The sequence below is a fragment of the Lepisosteus platostomus genome, chromosome 10, assembly GCF_059453375.1.
Source record: "Lepisosteus platostomus isolate fLepPlt1 chromosome 10, fLepPlt1.hap1, whole genome shotgun sequence".
Taxonomy (NCBI): Eukaryota; Metazoa; Chordata; class Actinopteri; order Semionotiformes; family Lepisosteidae; genus Lepisosteus; species Lepisosteus platostomus.
The window spans coordinates 15,250,154-15,273,458 of NC_142620.1; the positions used below are offsets into that span (position 1 = coordinate 15,250,154).

A 23,305-nucleotide genomic window follows, 5' to 3' on the forward strand; every position below is an offset into this window, starting at 1 on the left:
ATGAGATACAAAGGTCTGGGGAAAGGCAAAGAAAAAGTGAGAAGGGGTGGGTAATAAGGACAAGCATGGTGGCACAGTAGTTAGCATTGTTGCCTCACTGATCTGAGGCCTTTGGCTTAATCCTGGCCTTGGGGTGATATCTGTGTGGAGTTCTCCTCAGCTTCGCGTGGGTTTCCTCCAGGTGCTCAGGTTTTCTCCCACAGTCCCAAGTTAATTTGCTTATAGGAAAATTGGCCCTGGTTTGAATATGTGTGTGTCTGCCTGAGATGGACTGGTGTCTCACCCAGGGTGTACCCTGCCTTGTGCCTGTTGCTTGCCGGGACAGACTCCAGCTTTTCCATGACCCTGAACTGGAAAAAGTGGTTAGAAAATGGATTGATGGGTAAATATTAAAAGAGGGCTAAAAGATGGAAATCTGGACATCAAATTTAAAGGAAAATACAGCTGTTAGCAACATTTTAATGAATAAAGATACTTAGGGGGAAACTAGTAGTCAATCCTTGAGTTGGGTGAATGCATTGATCTAGTTCAAGTACAATTTTGTTTTTTGATGCCTTTCTGATGTAGAAGTTGAGAAGAAGAATCTCTGTGAAAGGATGTAGACAGATCTGTCAGGTGCGATTACAGCTAGGAGAAGTAAAATGGGGAACTTGGACAGATGTTTGATTGCCACTGTACTGATAAAACTCACTCAGAACATTAGGACAAGACCTATTTGGGGTTTTCTTGTATGATATTTCCTATCCAGAGATAAATGTTATATTGACAGAAAATGGAGCAAGCTTAAGGAGGGAGTGTATTATGAGTCATGTTAAGAAGCCTTTATAACCCTGCATGCTAAAGTCTAGTTCTCCCATGTAATACATAATAGAAGAGACTATATTTCCAAGAATGTGTTTGGAATGAGATGGATGGTTGATGGTTGAAAGGCTGGGTTATTAGGCATAGATGTTGTCGATTACAGCAGTTTCTCAGGACATAACACAAAGGGCTAGTGAAACACAGTACAGTCTTTTGTGCCTACTGAAAAATGTGATGCTTCAAAGAGTGACTGGTGAAGAAATAGTTTTTTGGGAAAGCAGAGGATTTATGGGAAGGTACAAACTGTTGATTTGAAGTTTTTTTAATGGTTGGCAAGTAGTTTAGCCTTTCATCCTGAAAAAGCACATTTTTCTCTGTGTTATGACAGTCCTGAAATTTTGCTCTGCACACTGTGATCACTCCTGAAAAAAAAGCACCACAACACTCATACATAAAAGGAAAAATGTTCTGTTCATCCACTCCTGACAGTAGACATCAAACATAATGAAGACAGGCTGACTGTGATCAGCCACCCCCACTGTCAAAACTGTTCTAAAAATCAATACTTTAAATTTAAAAACAATCAATTGTTGTTATTTCACTTGCTTGATGTTAAAAAAAACTACAAAAAAGACTATAATGAGCAGATTTGTGACATTTTTAGGATTTATATTACAACTGCGTAAATGAACAATTTACAATTTTCTAGTCAATGTATATAATAAAAATGTAATAAACAAAATTAGCTTCCTTTAATAAGCTCATGGATGAGACTAACTTATAAATAGTGCCTCATAATTCAAACTACTTTTCTAATACATTGTTGAAAGACAATACTAAAACAGGCACACACTGCTGAGGGAAAGATTACCTTCTATCAAAGCACCCTTTTGTGTCTTTGATTTGAGTGATAAATGTTCACATGATTTAATCCCTCCTTCTCATTTTAGTGGCTGTAAACTGGAGTAGGGTTGGTAATTAAAGCAGGTAAAAACCAGCCCTTCTGTTATTGAACACACATCACTGTATGACATGCACTGGCCATGCAGTTTAAATTCCTTTTAGGGTACTGAGAAAAGATCTGCAGTATTGTCAGATTGGATCTGGTTTGTAAGGCTATCAATCTGCAGTCCTTGTGGGGCCAGTGACTTTTGGTATGCATTGATCTTTAAGCTCTTAATCACTTAATGAATCCACTTTAATTATTTCCTTAAATGAACACCTTTTGAACATTGCTTCCAGCCCTTATACGGCTAAAAGTTTAAAATGGAAACATAGTTCAAGATACTGTACTTGTAATGCAAAACTCATGTAGACCTAAAACAGAAACAGACAATATGTTCAACTGGAGCAATTAGCTAGGAAACTATCAGAGATGGGCATCACAGAAGAAAAGTTAGACCTGAAAGCCAAGGAAATTTGACCGCTTGCACTGAACACTGAATGCAATTACTTCGCCACAGGACACTGAAGCCTACCGTACTGATCCTGAAAATACCCGGCAAAGATCACAATCCAGCAGACTACAGTATATGAGCTCAGGGGTATCCCATCATGATTAAATTTATCAGACAATGGAACAGAAATCGGACTACTGGGCAAGACTGTAAAGAATTTCAGTGAACTGGGCATTTCAAACATTTGGGAGAAGACAAAAGAACAGAGAAGCAGGTAATCACAGATACTAGAAAAACCTTAAAGGTTCACGTTGGTGGTTTCTAAGATTGAAAACAAATTACAAATGAAACTCTCACATCTCCCAGTGATGCACAGGTTTTTTCCATTCTGATGCTGCACAGCTCTTCCAGGTTTCCACAAAGCATTGAATTCCAGATGAATGACAGAAACAAACAAAAGGACTGATATTCACATCTAACTTGCTCCAAAACGTTTTAAGTAAAGCTGAAGAATACATCCATCCATTATTTTCCTCTCCATTGTATAACTGTATTTCCTCTCGAGAACTTTGGCAGAACAGTTTTCCCTAGTATAGCTAAAGCCCAGATTTCACTTTATGTAGCCGTGTATCTTGCAACATTGGTAGAAAAGTTTTGCTTCGTTGAATATCAAGGACATTTACATATGTATTTTTATACCCTGCTCTTATGCAAGGTTGGCTTTTATGCTGGAAGGAAATGGTGCATGACATGAAGTGTAATTAAAACAAACTGAATCGGAACACACTGAGTGCCTTTCCAGAACAAAAGCTGAAAATAACCCAAATAATTCACTAGATAGCACAATTTGTTTCCAAAACAACTAATGTGTAAGGATTATACAGTGTTAAATCCTCGGCAAAGCAAAACATATCTAGTGGTGAGAAGATTTTCTGATTTTTAGACTACATAGAAAATTTAATCTCGCTTCAAGACACCATTGTCAAGTGCCAAATTGAAGTACTGAATTAATAAAAATCAAATCTTTTCTCTTAAATTCCTAAAGATTTTATGATAGAGTTAATCAATGCTAAACCTTCACATTAAAAAGGTCTAAAACCATTTTTTTTTATATGGTGCACGTCCTTGTTCCTTTGCTCTGTCCAAGTTCTGCATTTTTTTTCCAGATTCACTGAACACATCACAGCAGCAGAATGCTCCAGTATTTCCACTTATAAGCCTCATGAATGATGTGTATCCAAGTACTTTTGATTGTCTCTCACTCACACCCACGCACGTTCAAACTAAAATCATGCTTACAAACCACAGTCCAGCAATCAAATCTCTGAGAGTTTATACTCACTGCCTTTCATGCTGTTGTAGAGCAAATCCCATCTATGCTACTTAAACTTACAGCACAGCTTTCTAACCACTGAGCAGCAAAATTCAACTGCCTGCCCCCAACCACAGCCGAGAACACTAACCACAGAGCTCCTTAAACCCAATGCCACCCACACAGCCTCCTCAGCTGAATCCACCCATCAAACAAGCTCATTAATGTTGCACGGCAGTGCTAACCACTGATCCACTCAAGCCCACTGTGCAGTTATCATCGCAAAATCAAACTTTGTGGTCCACAGGCCATAATCTATCAATAAGATGTAGTCAAATTTATCCCAAAAATATGCCAGTCATTTACCCAAGACATCAATGTCCACTAACAAACACTGACAACACAGAAACTCCACATGTGCTACGCTGAAACTAAAGGGAGCAAACAAGGGGGTGCAAATAGGACTCCCACTGCATAACAATTTTACTCTATTATACATTTAAGAGCAGAAGGCTCATGTACAGATTGTACTTAGAAGCTGTATTGCTATTCTGCTCCATATTTTAACTCCATGCTTCTGTATATTTACTCAAAACACAGTACCTGCACAAGTACTGTATCTATGTCTCATAAAACCTAAGGGTCAGATTCTTTCTCAATGGAAGTCCTATTGGTTCAATATTAACCCACTGAAGGTAAGCAGGTGTGAACCTGGTCAGTACCTGGATGAGAGACCTCCTGGGAAAGCTAAGGTTGCTGCTGGAAGAGGTGTTAGTGGGGCCAGTAGGGGGCGCTCAACCTGCGGTCTCTGTGGCTCTAATGCCGCAGTATAGTGATGGGGACACTATACTGTAAAAAGGGTCCGTCCTTCAGATGAGACGTACAACAGAGGTCCTGACTCTCTTTGGTCATTAAAAATTCCAAGGCGTTTTTTGAAAAGTGTAGGGGTGTTATCTCGGTGTGCTGGGCAAATTTCCCATAGGCCTTTACCAAATCATGGCCTCCTAATAATCCCCATCTATAACTTGGCTTCATCACTATTTTCTCCTCACCGATAGCTGTGTGGCGACCAGACTGGTGAACTCTGGCTACCGGAGCATCATCCAGGTGGGGGCTACACACAGGTCATTGATGGGAGTCCCCATTAGGCACATTGTGTGGAGTGCCCAGAAAAGTGCTTTATAAGGGTAAGGAATAATAAGAACAACACCAAACCCGTTTTATGCCATCATCTGGCTATCATTGTTATCATCTGGTTCAACAGGCTGCCAGCTGATGAATCCTTCTAGATGATCCTAAAGCTTGACTTTTTAATAATGGGCATGGCAGGATTATGAACTAGCACTTTACTTGCTAGCAGTACCACACATTCAGAAAGAGTTAACTGCACATCACCCTGTCTCTGATCTGGACCAGCAGAGGAAGGATCCAGTCAGAGCAATGAATCACCCGGCGGGGACTTGTAAGGCGAGCGGCACTGCATCACAGCTGCGAAGGAGACCGCCAAACCCAGGAAAGGCACAACGTACAGGAGAAGCTGGGAAAGCAGAACACAAGGCTCCTCCAGAGAACAGTCTGTCTGCATTCTTTATGGAGGCAGGGGAGAAATCATATCTTGTGGTAGGGCGGTCCTGTTAAAGCCATAGCACTGAGAGCCTTCCCACCAAAGCCAAAACCACACTTTACTGACGCTTTCACGGCAAAGCTGCCAAAGTTATCAAAAGAGGCAAAATCTGTTCTTTGCATTCTTGAACAGCAGCAGGACTAATGGTTTTGTTTGAGTTGGCCACTCTGATTCTGTTTTTTTTTTTCTGTTTTCGTTAAAATTGAGGATTCGATGCCATTAACCTTCTCAAACCATACCAATGTTGATTTCTTACAGCCAGCCTGTTCTCTTCACCATTCAAACACTGCCGTATCACCAGACTCTAAATCACGATTACTCAGAACCTCCTCTTGAAGTCCTGGAAATAACACCCAACAGGTAAAGAAATCAAAATAATGTTTAAAGAACCTAACAACAAACCTAGATTCAGAAAAGGACACCCATTGTTAACTAGACACGCATACCTGTTAAAAACGGTTTTAACCAAAGAAAACCACAACCATAGCGACTGCTCTAGGCAAGGGAAAAAGGAAATAAAAAATCACCTGCTGGCAAGTGATTAAATACATTTCTACTCCTGTTATGCATTCCAAATCTTCTATTTTGTGGTTCAGAATAACCTTTATAATAGCTCATTTCAACTCTGGCTCTGGGATTTCTGAATGAGGGTGCAAACTGAAACAGATGGAGCAAGGTAGTGACATAAGGGTAATATTTAATTATTCAAATCTGAATACCTCCTGGAAGACGTGCAAATGAGCAATGCAACACATAAGCTAAGGAAATAGCTAGGGAAACCACATAACCTTGATATTCTAACTAAAAGACAGAGTGTTTCATCACATTCTCTCCAATTTGGGACTACATATCATTATTCTATTGTGTATAGCATAAAAACACAAAAGAAAAGTTTTCTAAAAAATCTAGTCAAAAAAGGTCAAATCGGTGTTAAACACATGACATTTATTTTCAAGCGTATCTCACTGCCCACTGAGACACTAATGAACTAAAGGGTTACACTCCACACACAGGCAGGAACCAAAAGAGCACAAGAATGTAATTTATTTAAATTCCACTAACAGACAGGACTTTTGCCCCCTCTACATTCTTGTGCACTGTGCTTTATATTATTCACTGAACAGAACAGCTGAGGAATCACATTTGTGGTGTAAAAAGAAAGGGCTGACATTATAATCAAGGCACTCAGATGGAAATAATATTTATCAACAATGTGCCTATTCACTGGTTTCTGGAAAGTCGATGAAATACTTGAACCAGTCTCAAGTGTGAAATGGGCCAAAAGAAACAGACAATATGCCCCTGCAATCTTTAAATGGGTCTGAGAAATACAAATGAAGTTGCTTTGAAGTCTTGTTTCATTATATGGAGAATATCATTTAACCTTTAATGCAATAATTTACAAAAATAGTAAACCTCTCAATTTTCCTAGGAGATCACTTCTGTACTTAACATCACATTTTACAGTGCAGAACATCTAGATCAGTCTGGAGCTTAGAATATTTGAAAGCCCGGGTTTGTGAACCCAGTGAGTGCTTTACTTGGTGTCTCTAACTTGTCTCAAAATACAGTACTGGCAGCACTATCTGAGAGACCACCTCTTCAGTAATCTCCCCCCTGGAAACAGCATGCCTTAATGAAGCTTACTGGAAGACTTTATTTCCCCAATAGTGAAAACAGCTGTTCGGGTGCAAAAGCCAGGTTTTAAAAAAAATACCAAAATAAACTGCTCATGTCGAGGTCTGTTGCACAGTAACTACAGTGACATATGCTAAGAGCAGTCAATGATATGCACGTAAATGATATTCATGTACAGAAACTACATTATAACTAATATTCTATTATAAATGACCATATACATATTCAATGAAATAGGAACTATATGATCATCAGCATTTCAATATAAATGAATTACTGTTTATGTACATATATCTCACTATTTGAGATAATGCCATTATTATTCATTATTTATTTACATTGAAAAAAAATTGTTCTGTGAGGAGCATCGACTATACAAATTAATCAAATTGAATAATGAATAACCACAGATAAATAATACATTTTAAGGTTTCTCTCCAATTTCTATTTTATGCTTAATGGCTGAAATATCAGGAACGCCCAACAACAAAATATGGAACTGCTGTGAGCTCAGCCCTCTTTTTTTCAAGCAGAATCTGATTGAGCAGAGGTTGTAATAAGACCAAAGGTATGCAGAAACAGAACTGTCTATCGCACCTCTTTCAGAATTCAACAAAACTGATATCTAGAGACTGTTGTGGCCAAGTAGAGCAATAAAAAAGTCTCTCATGTATCTCAAAACAGTAATGCAGTACTTACTACAGACACAGACTATTCATTTGACAAGGGGCTCCTAAACGAAACCTCAGGCACTGTTGTGTAGGTGTTTAAATATAGGAATTAAATCTATGTAATATTTTACAATTACCGTCTATTTGCATGATGAAATTCATGAAAAACTGGACTGCCACATTCAAAGCATCTTACATCTGAGCATGCATTTTCCTTAGAAATGTGTGAATAACACCTTTCAGCTTTTACACAAAGCCTGTACAGACTTAACCACAGCCAAAATCTTTTATGAATATTCACTTCAAAGCTAATTAATTACGGGGTATCGGACAGCGAGCTGAATCACACTGAAGAAGGGCTTGAAGAGGGCAGGTGCAGATATTTCAACACCTTATTCTTTTCAAGAACATTCCCAGACATTTGCACAGCCATCTCAACACCTTCATATTATAAATGCTGCAAAAGTACCCGAGTATGTTTATAAGCATCATTTAAACAGCATGCTGTTCAAATTATACCCATTATTTGGATATTCAATAGTAAATCTGAATGCTGCTTAAATTACCATACCTTAAATAAACTATTCTCATATGTGTTGATAATCTTCCAACACGCCACAAAAGTTCCTTTATAATAGATATGCCACACCACTATTATATAAGATCTGCAGTGAAACACTTAGGTTTGAAGGCTTCTTAATTTAGTTAAAACAGTGGTAGCACAGTGGTAGTGGTATGTTCAATCTTATTTAATTGAACTGCTATTACATTAGCATTACATCTTTTAAATTTTCTCTTTCACAGCTTCAAGCCTGATTGTTAGTTTACATGTCCCTCAGAGGAACACAGAATGTTTATAATCGATTTGTTTTTAAGCACCCAAAGTTAAAGACTGTGTAAACCTAAAGCTAATGTGAGGTATCATTATTCTGCACTGGTTGTCAAGGAAACAAGCAGCCACACTTTTGTACATTGTATGCCTGGGAACTTTTTGTATGCTGGGAACTATTATATCTGACACGGGCCATAAAGCCACTAGCAAATTCAGCCTGGAATAAATTGTTCGATACAAAGGAACGCTGCCAGTAAGCAAAACCTGGAATACCACCTCGAGTTAATTGTGTTTATTCATTCCAGGCACATGGGTAAGGCTGGAAATTTTATATAAAAGAAAACATAAGTACATTACCATTAAAAATCCTGGTTTCTTTTGAAAGTTAGCTTTTGTAAGCCTCCATTTCTCAAATGAACTCAACACAGACTACCTAAAGTAGAACAAATAATTTATCTAATCATTATTACAATTGGTTTATTGTTCGTGCATGCAGTAACTCATATGGATAGATAAGCCCAACTTTTTTTTTAAACTAGCAACAGCCTTCTGTGATCCAGAGCTGAAAGAAACAGCATCAGGAGTGAATCCATGTCATCCAAGTCACTGCACTGCAGCACAGTCACATTCACCTGGGTTCAAAAGTGCAGCCGTCTGCATAAATTATTTTCATCAGCTGGGAAATTGATGAGACAATGAAAGACTCGCTGAACACCACCTCTCCACCCTTATGAGTAAGATACTGCAGAGAGGTAGGGATTAAACTGAAGACAAGTGAAGAAAAGAAAACTGTGCCATTTGTATGCTGATGTACTACTTACAGTACTTTCCCAGAGCAACTCACGTGAGCAGAAACTTTACTTTCAATTTATTAGGAAAAAACATGGATGTTTGTAAAGAGGTTCAATGTAAAATCAGGAAATATGAATTAGTCTAAGATTTTCTTGGAGTTTCTCATATAAAGAATCTGCAACTGTAATTTCTTGTAAACATCCTTTGCAGAAAACTAGAAAACTGAGGTGTCCATTTTCTCCTGAATTGTGACCAGGGGTTACGGAGATTCACACACAGGTTTCTAGGAATGATTAACCTTGGGAATACTGCAAAGACCACCCTGCAAAAATGTAGCAAAGGATAGCAGTGTTTTTTTTTTTGTGGGCATCATATTATTTAAGATAATAACTCTGTCCTGAATCCTCCATAAGATCCCTCTGAAACACAGTAATGCTCTGTTAATGAACCCACTATATCAACCATAGATGTTAATCATTAATGCAAACTGGGATTTTCAGGTTGCTGCTCCTAATAAAATCTCCCAATCACTTTTGGGCTGAAACCCACATAGCTTAATGTCTCTTTTTTTAAGTTAATAACGCAAACCGCAAAGTAAGCAGTCCAGTCAGCAAAATGTACAAAATACAGTTTTTAACCTACTTTGCTTAGAGACTTACATTTAATGAAGCATCTCAAAAAGTGCTTCTTAACACACTTGAATGGTTCTCTGGAAAAAAAAACTAAACCTTCAATCCCTCTTCCCCATTTGGAGAATCTGAGCCAAGAATATGGTTTTGCTGTGATCCAGAAATCCATGGCTGGTGCTCTGATTTCAAAGGGATATTCCCACTGCTTAGCCCTAACAACTGGCCTGAAGTGTCTATTATCCGAAGAAAAACTACAGTACCAAATTAAACAACTACAGTTCCCCGCTGCATCCTCACCTGCCTGCAAGCTGCAAATATTAGAGCAGGTTAGAATATATACTGGGGCTACAGCTCCAATACCGGGCCAGAATGTCAACAGGTCAAGGTTATGGTCTAAAGCTAAGCCAAGCACTCGCATTCCTGATCTCAATCCACACTTTACACTGAGGACAAACTCGTGGTGTGGAAATTTATTACGTGCTTGGATTCCAGAAAGGATGTGGAACCTTGGAATAGCTCAAACAGGAAAAAATGGAACACTGGCAGAAACACAAGAAACAAACAATGCGAGTGATCCTTCCATTTATTAGTAATATCAAGCTTCAGTCACAAAGCACTTCAGTGATCCTATTCATGGATTTTTTTAGTTACATTCATAAAGCTTTCATGGCTGAAAAAAAAACATGTCCAAGGTCTGAGGTGCTAAGTGGTAGGAAGTGCATAACTATGTCCTGCAGACAGGAATATTCTCGTACCCAGTAAAGACAGACTAAAAAGGCATCATTGTGCTTGCTTACAGTAAAGACTAAGATGTAGCTTTTGGCTTTGGTCAGATGTCCTTCTGCCTTTGCAAAGTGAGAAAAATCATCAGCGAGCAGGGAGACAGTTTGACTGATGCCAGCAGCCATATCACCCTGCAACCCACAACTGGCAGCCCACTGAAGCTAAGCAGGTGTGAGCCTGGTCAGTACCTGGATGGGAGACCTCCTGGGAAAAACTAAGGTTGCTGCTGGAAGAGGTGTTAGTGGGGCCAGCAGGGGGCGCTCACCCTGCGGTCCATGTGGGTCCTAATGCCCCAGTATAGTGACGGGGACACTATACTGTAAACAGGCGCCGTCCTTCGGATGAGACGTAAAACCGAGGTCCTGACTCTCTGTGGTCATTAAAAATCCCAGGGCGCTTCTCGAAAAGAGTAGGGGTGTAACCCCGGTGTCCTGGCCAAATTTCCAATTGGCCCTTACTAATCATGGCCTCCTAATAATCCCCCTCTATGAATTGGCTACATTACTCTGCTCTCCTCCCCACTGATAGCTGATGTGTGGTGAGCGTTCTGGCGCACTATGGCTGCCGTCGCATCATCCAGGTGGATGCTGCACATTGGTGGTGGTGGAGGGGAGTCCCCATTACCTGTAAAGCGCTTTGAGTGGAGTGTCCAGAAAAGCGCTATATAAGTGTAAGCAATTATTATTATTATTATGATGTGAGACAAACCCCACACAAACACACTTCAATAAAAGCACTAGGATCCAATTTGCTCTCTGATGCCTTTCCCTAAACAGCTATCCTTCAAGTTTGTTGTCAGGTTTTAAAAGGTCAAAAAGTTATAAAGCCACACATGCAGAACCAAAGGCATCTGGGCAGTTCCTGACAAAATAAAACAATGAACAGCAGGGAATGGGGTTTCCTTTCTCTCTGAGCCATGCTGTGCTGACTCTGTACACTCCAAACAATCAAACCTGCTGCATACACAGAACACATCTTAGTCAGTTACAGAAACAAAAGCCCAACAGTCTCTTTTGTGAAAGACGTGAAGTGGATAAAAAAAAACTTCCAATTATTAAATACGTCTAATGGAATTGATGCATTTTCAAAAATGTGAATATCTGCATAGTGAGCAGAAGCTGCAAACAATTAATTACCATCTCAAATGAGATTGAAGAAATTAAGAAGGCATTTTACAACCCTAAATTCTTTCCCCTTAGCAAACAATGAACTTTTCAGGTTTGGTTGTCAGTAATTGGGTTTATCCCACATCCTGTGTAGTCCTGTTACTTTCTGCTTCATATTTCCATTTTGATGAACATATGAGCGGTTTCTTTTTTTCCTGCTTTATAATGCAGATAAAAGCAATGTATGTGTATGCCACCATCTGCACTACAGCCCACAAGTTAAAATCATATAATTACTGGTTCATATACCCCTCCAGATAGGAAGTAACGGCAATACTTTATTATATTTTTCTATGTGAAAAATGCCAAGCCTGCAGCAAAAGAATCAGACTATATATCCTCTTTTCCTTATCATATAATAACTTAAAACCCGAAATAAAACACTTTAAAGCTGAAACGTGGTCTGCTTGCACCATTACCATTCTTTATAAAAACATCCTATCAAGTTGTCTATTATGCCTTAGATTTAATTGTTGTTATATGCTTCAGTTTGGCTTACAGTTCAGTGTTTTTTTAGCCGAACTGGGTACTTTCAGCAAAAATGGAGGCCTGGAATTGTATTAAAATGCTGTCCCCCTTCCAAATGGTAGGTAGGTAAGTTAGGTCCCCTTTTCAGGCCATAAAGGCCCCTGAGGGAAATGGGGGCAAGGGCCACCATTTTTCGCAACCATCTGACACTGGGAGTGGAGGTGATGTGGTCAGCATCACGCTCCGGCTGGCCTATTACCCCCAGAAGGATTAACCCCGGTACTCACTTGGAAAGCAGGCTGAATGGACCTGGGAGCCGTCTGGAAGGAATTACAGCAAACTACATCACCTGCCCCTACCTGGGATTGAACCCGGGACCTTCCAGTCAGGAGCTAGACGCCCTTGCCGTCTGAGCTACCACGGCTCCCCCTGTTCCAAATGGACCTGCTGCACCTAGCCATCAGAAACCTTATGTCAACATTGAATTTCAAATTTCCAATCACTTAGCAATTCAAAAGTTTTTGTTAAAGCAGGACTTAATTTGAGGTACTCTTCCTGTCCTAAACAGGAACTGTATTGGATTTCCTAACTGGTGTTTAAGAGTGTAGGGATAGCACATGGTCATGCCCAACTAAGCATAACTATGTGGCTTTCCAAGAGCTCGGTTCTGCATCCTTCCCTCCACCCCATCATCACTCTTGCAGAAAACCCCCTGGTCGTCTCCACCTACTGCAGATGTTCTGATAGCCCTATCTTCATGAGCAGGCTGTTGCTGCCTGCAAACCAATCCCAAATGTTAAACTGAGCACGCATGAAACCCCTCGATGCCAGAGTTAGTCCTGAGCACTAAAAGTCTATGCATATAGCCCAGTTTAGTACCCTACAGAAATAAAAAGATGATAGGTGCTTTGAGATGCTTATACACATTCTGCACATCTTTACTGTGCTCATCAGGCATGACATCATTAAAAGAGGCCGGGGTGTTTTCACCTCCAAATCACCGCAAGGAGGTGTCTTCACAGAGCAGCACAATCATCGGGCGAGATCATACAAACAGCAATTACAACAGCAACATGTCTCATGATTCATATCACCTGTCAGTCACAGCGGATTCCGATACCAGTTTTATTTTACAAGAATACTATTAGAAAATTATACTACTACACTGCAGTGTAGACAATTTGAACACAATTCATAAAGGACATATAGTACATGTTAAAAGTCTAAATTATGCACTGGTAATACCTCATGTATAGTTTTGGTAACTCCAATGCAAAGCAGATATTGCTGCACTGGTCCAACCTCATTCCTGATCCTTTATAGGACCTAAAGGAAATATTCTACACTAACAAGATGAAGGAACTCAATCTTTTTCATCATAAATGGAGAATCTTGCAAAGGGTCCTGGTTCAATTATTCAAAATCATTAAGGTAACTAACTTAATCAACAATGAAACCTGAACCAGAGAACAACAGTAGAGACATTCAAGCAGAATGGAGACCAGGAGGAACTTTTTTGTAGTGCAAGTTGTGGGGGCCAGCCACGTGGTCAAAGCTGACACTCACGGCTTCTTGAGATCCTCAGATTAAATATCTACTTATCACCAAACCAGACTGAAGTTAAGCAACATAGAAGCCACTGTAAATGATTAACATTACTGTTAAGAGTAGTTCTAAATATAGTGCTCCTTGCTCTCTTGGTGAACTGCATTCATAGCAATATTTTAATAGAGAAACTGAACTAAAAACCTTACCTTGATTCTTGTCTCCCTGTTAAGAAGCTGACTAAGTATCATCTAGCACCTGCAGTAAATAACGACTGAGTGTTAACGACATTGTCTCAGCCAACACATTTCCCAGTTTCCACTAAGTCCATTATTGCTGGGAAATACCTGAAATCTAGTCTCACACACTGATCCTTGGCAGTTCCAAACAGGACATACTATCCAACTGCAATCTTTTCATCCAAGATTTACAATTATCTATGAAAGTTTATTACAGCATATGACAGAAGCTTTCCTGTTCTGAGAAGTACACGAGAAAAACAAGAAGAGAATAGTCGCACTAATGGAAAAGTTTTTTCCAGGTTACACAGCTTAAAAATGCATCAACAAGTGCGGCTTCGGTAAGGACACAGAAAAACGTCCAGCATTTCATGGCACTTGTGAAAAAAGAGTCAACTAACAACCATTGAGTATTAGATCAATATAATCTTGACACTACTCTATAATATAATCACTATAAATACAACAATATAATCTTGATCTTCTCCTACTGCCTATTTTGCCATTAGCAAATTCCAGGAAACAGCTAGCCATAGCTTCCATCAAAGGCAGGGATGGAATAACTCCAAACTCTTAAGTATGTGACCATTGTTTCCATATTTATTTTTAACCAAGCCCACCTCTGCCTTGTTTATCTCATGTTTGTTTTCCACCCTTAACCCCTGTACAACCAGTTTACTTTATAACTACTTAAGGATTCCCAGCCAAGATCAAGCACTATGTGTAGCTATGGAGTCTAATTCAAAATGTTCTGGACACATGCTGGATGTGAAGGCTTAAAACAGTGACCCCTCCTGAAATCACTTCAGTAGGGAGTGCCTTACTGGCTCAACAAGCTAAATCTCAAAGCCTGGTTGTAGAAGTTCTCATTAACTTAACATTAAAACTGGCCCTGCAGTACCTCGACTGAATAGGACAGAGATGTCTGGGAGTTCCCTGACTGGTCACATAACAGTAACCAGTGTTAAGTGGCTGCACGATTGTATGGTACCAGTGCAATTGGTGCATGTTCTCACGGTAGCAGTTAAGATGTACCATGTCCATTTCAGTTTATCAGTGAAAAAAATCTGACAGCTTCCTGTCTTACAGCAATTGTCTTCAAACAAAAGAGGTTTTCTTCAACTGACAGACAAGTTTTAATTTTTGTTAAAAAAAAGAAACGAAAGCTCATTTTCAGCCATGTCTTATTCAGCTGTATTAGCAACCCATGGGACCTGTAGTGATATTACCACTGGTATCACAGGACTGCCAAAATAACACATCAAACACCAGACTCCTAACATAAACCCCAATATGTGTTTAGGAGTACTATCAGTCTCCCAGGTACCTCTGCCCTGTTACATCCCGATGCATTAAAAACCTACTCGCCCTGATGTTGCACAAGTGGCTGGACTGGAATCTCCTGTTACCGAAAACCAGGTCCAGCCCAACCAAGTGACACATTCTGCATGTTCAGACAGCTCCTCTGTGGTTGTTGCTGTTATCTCAGCAAGGCAACAACTTGTCACTGGGGATGTGAAATATCCCTTTTAATATATCTTCTTCTACCAGTCACATGACTTTCACAGCATGTTGACCATCTGAAACGAAAATTACAACCTGTCTGGTTTCACTGCAGGGGCTCAAAACCATTTATCTTTCAGCTCAGAGAGGCACACAGTTATTGCTTCAAGAAACCGATTGAACACAATGTCCCATGACTACAGGCCGCACACTGGACAATTTTAAGTGGACTACATTCAGGAAAAGAAATGAGAGGTACTCGAAAAATAAACATTAATTTTCTTGTGTAAACACCTGTTCCTTTTTTTTAAAGACCAGGATGACCAGCTTTCAGGAGAAAACGGAAATGAAAAAAAAACATCAGCAAGTCTCAATAAAATAACATTTTTCTTCCTTTTTCAGCATCGCATTCTAGCATCTTGATGTTCATTAATATGTTTGCTCATCCAATAAAGAAAGATAAATGCCTTGGTCTTAATAAAATGCATTAGCTTCCTTTCTGACACTAGCTAATAAAAACACACTGGCCAATACAATTTATGCAGGATTCGTTGAAGAAAGAATTGGAACAGACTCCTGGACAATGCACTTAGCTGTGATTAACATCAGCCGTTAACAACTGGGGCAGAAACCTATGTAGAAGCATTTAAAGGAGACATCTAATTGAAAAAATAAATTTAAACTTCCTGACAAGGCAAAGTGCTTTCTGTAAAAAGAAATTTGACAGAATCGATGCACAGGCCGCAAAAAAGTGCCGACTGCTCAAGGAATGAGTGAGAAGAGGTAGGACCTAAGCTGCAGCAGACTCCCACACAACCTCACAACCTGCGCCAGCTTCACTGGAACCTCCCCCACTCTCCAGGGTCACATTCCTCCTGCCATCTTCCTACCCTGCAGCCACAGGAAGACCTACAGACCGCGGCGCTCACTGCAGAGCTCAAACAGAAATCCAAATCCCAGCTCATCAAGTCTTCATTCTTCCGGGGCAGTCAGGTACAGGAGGACAGTTCCTTCGTCAATGGAGCCTCTTTCTCCATCTCGTGACCTGCTTTCAACTCCAGCCCATGGCCTCAAGTCTAACAGGCTGTTTTTTTTTTTAACTTTAAATCAGAGAAGACTGGGGAAAAAAAAGTCTGCGTTTCTTGCTTGCCACAAGCACAGAGCCCGATGGATATTCACCCAAGGATTTTACTGTACTTTCTAGAAGCTGCCCAAGGGAGTGAGTAAAAACACTGAGCAGCTAAAGGCACCATGCCTAAATTTTACCCATACAATTAGCCCTTGTCTTTCACAACAATTTACTGTGAAAAAATACAAACATGAACGAACAGGCAGTGCACTTCCCTCTTCATCATTCTCTCTCTGTTGGACCGAGCCTCCTCAACAAATACCTTTAATACCTTCTTAAATACACAACATTGTTACTTTCAATCTCTTTCACAGTGCTTGCTGTTTGCTATTTATGTACAGTATATACTTTTTTTCTTAGCAACGCCGGTTTTTATTATGTTTTGTTGCCCCCCAGGGATTAATAAAATATTTTGAATTGAATTCTCTGTACAACCTAGAAGAATTTACAAATTGGAAAAGGATATACAGCTTGATACAATAACTTTTACTATACAACAGTGTTTTCAGATAATTCTGTCATACGCTAGAGAAACACAAAACATATTTTTGAAGTCCACTGCTTCTCCTATTGTTCATACCATTAATGTAAATTGAATGATTTACATTAACAGTATGAACAATGTACAGGCATTTGGTTTGCAAATTGTTTATATGAGAAAGAGGTGAAGTGTTTAAAGAGAAATCATTAAAAAACTGATTCTGTATTCATGTTAAACATACAAGTACTCTTGTTCCATAATTATACAAAGTAGGAATACTGAACAGAGGCTTATAAAAAAAAATAATCAGCCACTCATAGACACCCTATGTGAGAAGCGGGCAGCTCTTCTACAGTGTAGTTACTGTGGTGGTGCAGTAACTACTGCACCACCACAGTAAAAAAATTTTAAAGTTAGCTGCCATTAAAATGATTTTATCACAAGTTGTACTGTACTGCTCTGCTGAACAGCAAATTCACTGTATTTCAGCAACCTTTTAATATATAAAACCTAATCATTCATCTGTGTTCTTATTAATCAGCAGTTATTCTGCTCTTGCGTTATCTGTGCACATTACCAACAGAATGTGTGGCACTAAAATACAAGGTAACTCTTCCTGTAGACAGTTCTTGTGTTACTCAACAAAAGAGAATATGGAATCCACAGTTTCTTGCTAATTGCTAGGCCCTTTTTTTTACAAACTTAAAAGACATAAAGGGGAAAGTCTGCTTTTGGTTCTGATATTACAGACGAAGGAGCAAAAAAAAGCCAAGATTTAAATTCTAGGCTGAGACTTTGAATTAGCATATATTTGAATTCCCTTTATTGCCACTATTTAAATAAAAAAATAAAATCGAGATATCCAAACTAAACTTTTTTTATGCTTTTTTTCCCAAACTTTCGGCGGCACTGGTTAATTATGAATTGTGATTATACATGTAATGAAATCATTAGTTCTCAGAAAATACAATCAATTCTACAAAAATGAGTAGTAGGCAAGGAACAAAATCTGTGTTTAACAATTTTGTTTTAAACATGAGGAGCTACACACTTCCTTAAAGAGCTTTACTTAATTCATGCAGAACATATGTCTTCTTCCTTGTGCTTCTCTTTTTTAAAATGCCAAATTCATAAACTCCCAACACAGACAGCTTCCATCAAGGCAACACAAACGATAGGAAGGTTTAGCCTCCGATAACCTAGCACACTACAGCTTTCTACTAAGGTTTGTTATTTGGTTTGTACAAGCATGTTGTTGGCTCTTGTGTGCTGCCATGTTTCAGTTTAAAAAAACTAGAAACGTACTGTACTACTACAAAGCTCGTGGCTCGTTAACAAACTCTGTGATTTGCAATTACACAACTCAGCGATACCCTGTGTGCGCTTCGCCCCTCCCTGTTCCCTGGGCTCCCAGGTAGTTAATCATAGAGAGACTCATTCTAATGCACAGCCGCATCCCACAATTCTCATAAAGTCCTTGACAAGGCAGTTCCACTGTATGCCTCAGGCAGACCCAATATATCCAAAGGGACGTGTTGTTTATCAAAGTACTGTAACTGCAGGGGCTGGTTAAGTGGGTACTGATGCTACAGTACCCCACCACGTGCCAAGTTAATGGTGCTACTAAGAACTTTTTCCCCCTCTAGAGTTGCTAAATTGAGGAAAAAATAAAAAAAATCCAATTAATGGATATGGCATTAAAAACACAGCACTTAGATAAAACATGTTACTAATTACTACAATTCAAGAAGAGACCAAGCAATCAGTCTTTTAGTAATCATAAGCCAGATTACAGTTTGCCTGGCCTACTTAAAGTTTTGCCTGCATGCTTTTAACTTTTATGAGTTTAAGTGAGCTTGTTTTGTTAATTTGTTTTTGTGGTGCATACAATGCAGGGTTAGAAAAGTTGAGATTCGCTGACAAAGAAGGTAATGAGTCTTAGAGAAGGTACAATGCATGGTGATAATACCTGTTTCAGACCTACTGATGAGCTTTCCATCTCTTAGTCCAACTTTACCCAACTACAACAACTGAATGGATTGTACCACTTCCTAGTTACAACTGCCATCTTGCCTACTTAAGATTTATCTAAGGCAGATAAAACAGTTTGCACAGCTCCCCTAACAGAATGAAGTACAGATCAGTCCGGATAAGTGGCTGACATAACTATTACTAAAAAACCCAACACCTGTTATTGATAAAATAAATAACAGAGTAAGCTTTTTAGAAACAGTCCTACATATGGCCAAGAATATTTCTGGTAGGAGAATTTGTGGTTTATATTTTCCCCATTTGACACAATAAAAACTACAATTGTCCACACAGTACTAAAGAACAGCCCAAAATTGACCTTAATAAAGTTTCACAAAAATATAAGTGTCTCATCAATATATCTGCACGGTGGACACTTCTATGGATTTAGTAAAAATTTCAAAAAGATCAAATCAAACATAAATCAAAATGACATCCAGTGTGTGGGAGTCTTATGTAATTTAAGAATCAGCCTAGAAGGAAAAAAGCTTTGACAAACAATCCACTTGCAATTGCAATGATCCAGGAGACATCTCTTCTATTTCTCATTAACAGACTAAAACACTTACATAACTAGATGATGATTCTTAGCATTAATAATAATGTTAATTATATATTATATATTATATAAATATATTAAACATGATCAGTTCTCATTTTTCTATAAAAAATGTAGTGAAAACTAAGTCAGAACAATGGTTTTCTCTTAATTTGCTCAAGCATCTTCGTTGTTCTACTCCCTGTAAAGCTGGCACACCTAGGAACGTAGACTGACTTCAGTTACTTAAGGAACAAGTAATAGGTTTATTCCATGCTGAAAAAAGAAAAGAGAAAACACAACGTTTCGGTTGTGAAGCCTTCTTTAGGTGACACCTGCAGAAGTGCCATTAGAGCAGTGAATTAAAAGGCTCAAAATGATCTTGTAAGGGATTAAATGAAGTAGACTAGAGTGGGGAGATTCAGCTCATTATTTAAACATCTGCTTGAAATGGTGCAGATTTCCCCAACTCAAAAAGTTTCCAACTGCTTTATTAAAAATTCAAGATTGTAATGAAAACCCGATCTGCAAACGTTACTCAAAATGCTTTAATAAATTGAAAAAGTGTGCAGTACTATAATTAAAATGGAGTGCTCATTATGTATAACACAGAGACGTTTGTCAAGACAAGGGTGTTAAAAGACCTGTGTAATGTGATTTGAGTACAGAGAGTTCATTTAACTTTCCATACCAACAACAGACACAGTTCTTTGGCTACAGTGCTAAATAGCCCCCATAAATGTTTTAAGTCTCCTACTACGTGCCCTCTTAATAAATACATAAGCAGCTCACAAAACACTTCATGTGACTCACCCAGTATTGCACCCGAGACAGTGATGCGGTAGCAGGTGGCTCTAACATGCTATTACACTGCACAACACAAGCTGTTACTTAGGTAGAGACCCTTGAGGGTAAATACTCGTCTGTTTTTTATAGGGTACCTTCCAGCTGTTTCATGACACTCAAGATGCAATAAAATGTCTTAATCACACATAAGACCCATGAATGCACAACGACTGTCTTACTCACTCACTGAAACAGACGTGGCGTTAGACATATGCAGCCTGTCAAAGTGAAGTAGTGTTGTTTCTGATTAATTTTTATTATAATCCAATTCCTATAAACTACAGCAGACTAATGTACCTGACTTTTACAAACCAGTTAATCATCACAGATGGTTGTGAACACAGTTGCACTGAATTGTCTTTCTGGGCCCGAGGCGAAAGAAACATTTTGATTTTCACTTCCATTTGTTAGTTTACGAGAGGTTCCTACTGTACACACAGGCCCAGAATGTATTGGAACTCATTTCATTTCTTTTCTTCAGGAGCAATAAAAATCCAATTAAGAAAAAGCACCATTAATGTGTAACCTTCATGGAATACAGTAAGTGTGGTTTCAGTACACAAGCCTGTTGACTATTTCAGTTTTTTTAGCCAAAACCAGGAACAAGCACTCATGATCATACAAATGCAAATTTTACAAATGTATGTCAAGCTACAGAACCATCAGAAAAGCCAACCTAAATCATTAAGTTGTCTTGTCACTCTTTTTACTTATTCAACAGACTCCCTCTTCAACACACAAGATTTTAATTAACTTTGCATTACAATTATGAAGTCCCATTGCACTCAGGAATATGTGGCCTGTAAATAAGTTTTAAACTTAAGAGGAGAAAATAAATTCTGAGCTACAAGATAAAATCTAATGTAATTCCTACAAATTATGGCAATTAGGTACACAAAATACAACCTCAAAGATTACAGGCTACATGTTGCACCATAGCCAAGTACTTAGAAGCTACCTGCTATAGCAGTGCACCCCTGCCCATCGCACTGAAAAAAATAAGGACTACTAAAGATGACGTATCAGTATTATTCAAAGAGTACAAACTGTGAAAAGTATTATTTACAGTACACACTGGTGTCACATCCACTGTGTAGACCTCAGCCTGCCTGACTCACCACAGTCTTCCATATACATAAGTATATAAGTAGTTGCTGAAAATTTATGGATGAAGGAATATTTACATTACATACCTGTTTCTACTGCATAAGTCTTCATTTATTTTCCTTTTTCTTTGCAACTGAATCTTTCCTGAACCGAGCAGGAACAGGGTGAATAGTGAAGTGAAGCCATGTTGTAGGCCACAGAGCACATTATTTTGTTATTTTATACCTTTTTTATTTACCTTTATCAGTTAGACTGTGTTACTTCCTTAAATTATTATTCTAGTTATTGTATTTGTAATTTTAAGGGAGAAACATTTTATGTTTGCCATTGAACATAACCGCCTGCTTATCATTTACGGAAATATTTAGTGACCACTGTTTTCCCACTGTTTGCTATAAGTGGCATTTTCAGGAATTTAACCCTAGTGTTTGGTAAATGTGACCTGTACATACTTCAACATCTTAGTTGGACATTTCTTAAGTTAAGGTGTGGTTATTAACTAAAAAAATAAGAAAAAAAACTACTAACATTACAGACGAAATTACTGTAAATCCAGGCACATCCTACTTTACAGAATTACACCAGGTTGTTTTTTACCAACTTACAAAATGCAGAACTGTCTCAATTCTGAGCAAGGACCAAATCATTGGGGATAGAATTATCCGATCTCTAAATGAAATGCAAAAACTGTCACCTGTGGGACTCAAGTTGTATATAAACCTGTACTGCTGTAGTCAGTCATTGAGCCTATTCTGTTAATATCCATCAGCACATAATGCCTTGAGTTCTTCTGTCTGATGGGTAAAGAACATCTTTTCATGTCCATGAGCCACAAGATTTTTCAGCCACAAAAGTTCATTTTTCCGAGTGACTCCTCAGCTGTACATACACCAGTGACTGATGTCTTCTACCAACCTAGTGAAGCTCAACATTATCAGACGTATATAAAGAAGTTTAATATTAAGCAGCATCTTTAAAATCTTTCAGCTCCAACAGTGCCTGACAACAGCATACTTAAAAAGGACAGCAAAAAAGCAGACATCAAAACAATATAGCCAAATGAGTAATAACAGCTGAGGGTATTTTATATAAAATACTTTATCTTAGGTGATTAGGGTTTGCACCAAGAAATTACATTCCTTAAGTCATCACATCTCCTGTCTGTGGGGTAAAGAAAAAGGGTTTGGAAAGGACACCTGTTCGTGACCATGACCCACCAAGAGATATGAAGTTACTTTGTAATCCAACCTACAAGACCTGCTTGAACTCTCCTTACCACACTCAAACAAGCACAAAATGATGAGAAAACAAACACACTATGAGCTGTTCTTCACCTTAGGTGAACCGGATGTATAAATAATACTGTTAACTATGCTAAGCAAGAAATGTTCAGTTACAAAAACAGTATTCTTGCAAATTGTTGGAAAATATGGAAAATAGAACCTATAACAATTTTAAGTGTTCGCAAATATTCAGCTAAATATTATGAAATTAATTCATAATAATTCATGCTTAGATGGTGTCCTCATAAAGTGTCTTAGTCCAGTTATTACAGTTCTTGAATTAGGTTGTTTTTGACTAAATCTGGTTCATATTTTATCATAGCAGCACGACCTTTCCTTTAAAAAATGGAGACTGTACCCCTCTGTTAGATCAAAGATGAATACTACGGGGCACACATTTCGTATTCGTATGTATTTTTCAGTTAATATACTATGATTTTTGCAGATTTTCTCATGTCATTGACTTATTTAAAGCTTAAAAAACTATAAT

General features: G+C 38.5%; 1 protein-coding gene across 5 annotated transcripts in view; it reads right to left on the bottom strand.

Moving 5' to 3' along the window:
- Positions 1–23,305, bottom strand: part of sipa1l1 (signal-induced proliferation-associated 1 like 1) — a 124,699-nt gene that overhangs the window by 84,676 nt on the left and 16,718 nt on the right. The window contains exon 1 of one of the 5 annotated variants that reach the window (XM_088648382.1): positions 12,473–12,541. The exons of 3 other annotated variants lie outside the window; for them this stretch is intronic. The gene's annotated coding sequence lies outside the window, so the exon portion shown is untranslated. Of the gene's footprint in view, positions 1–3,540; positions 3,642–12,472; positions 12,542–23,305 lie in introns of those variants that run through there. One more of the 5 variants, XM_088648383.1, reaches the window with a different exon arrangement.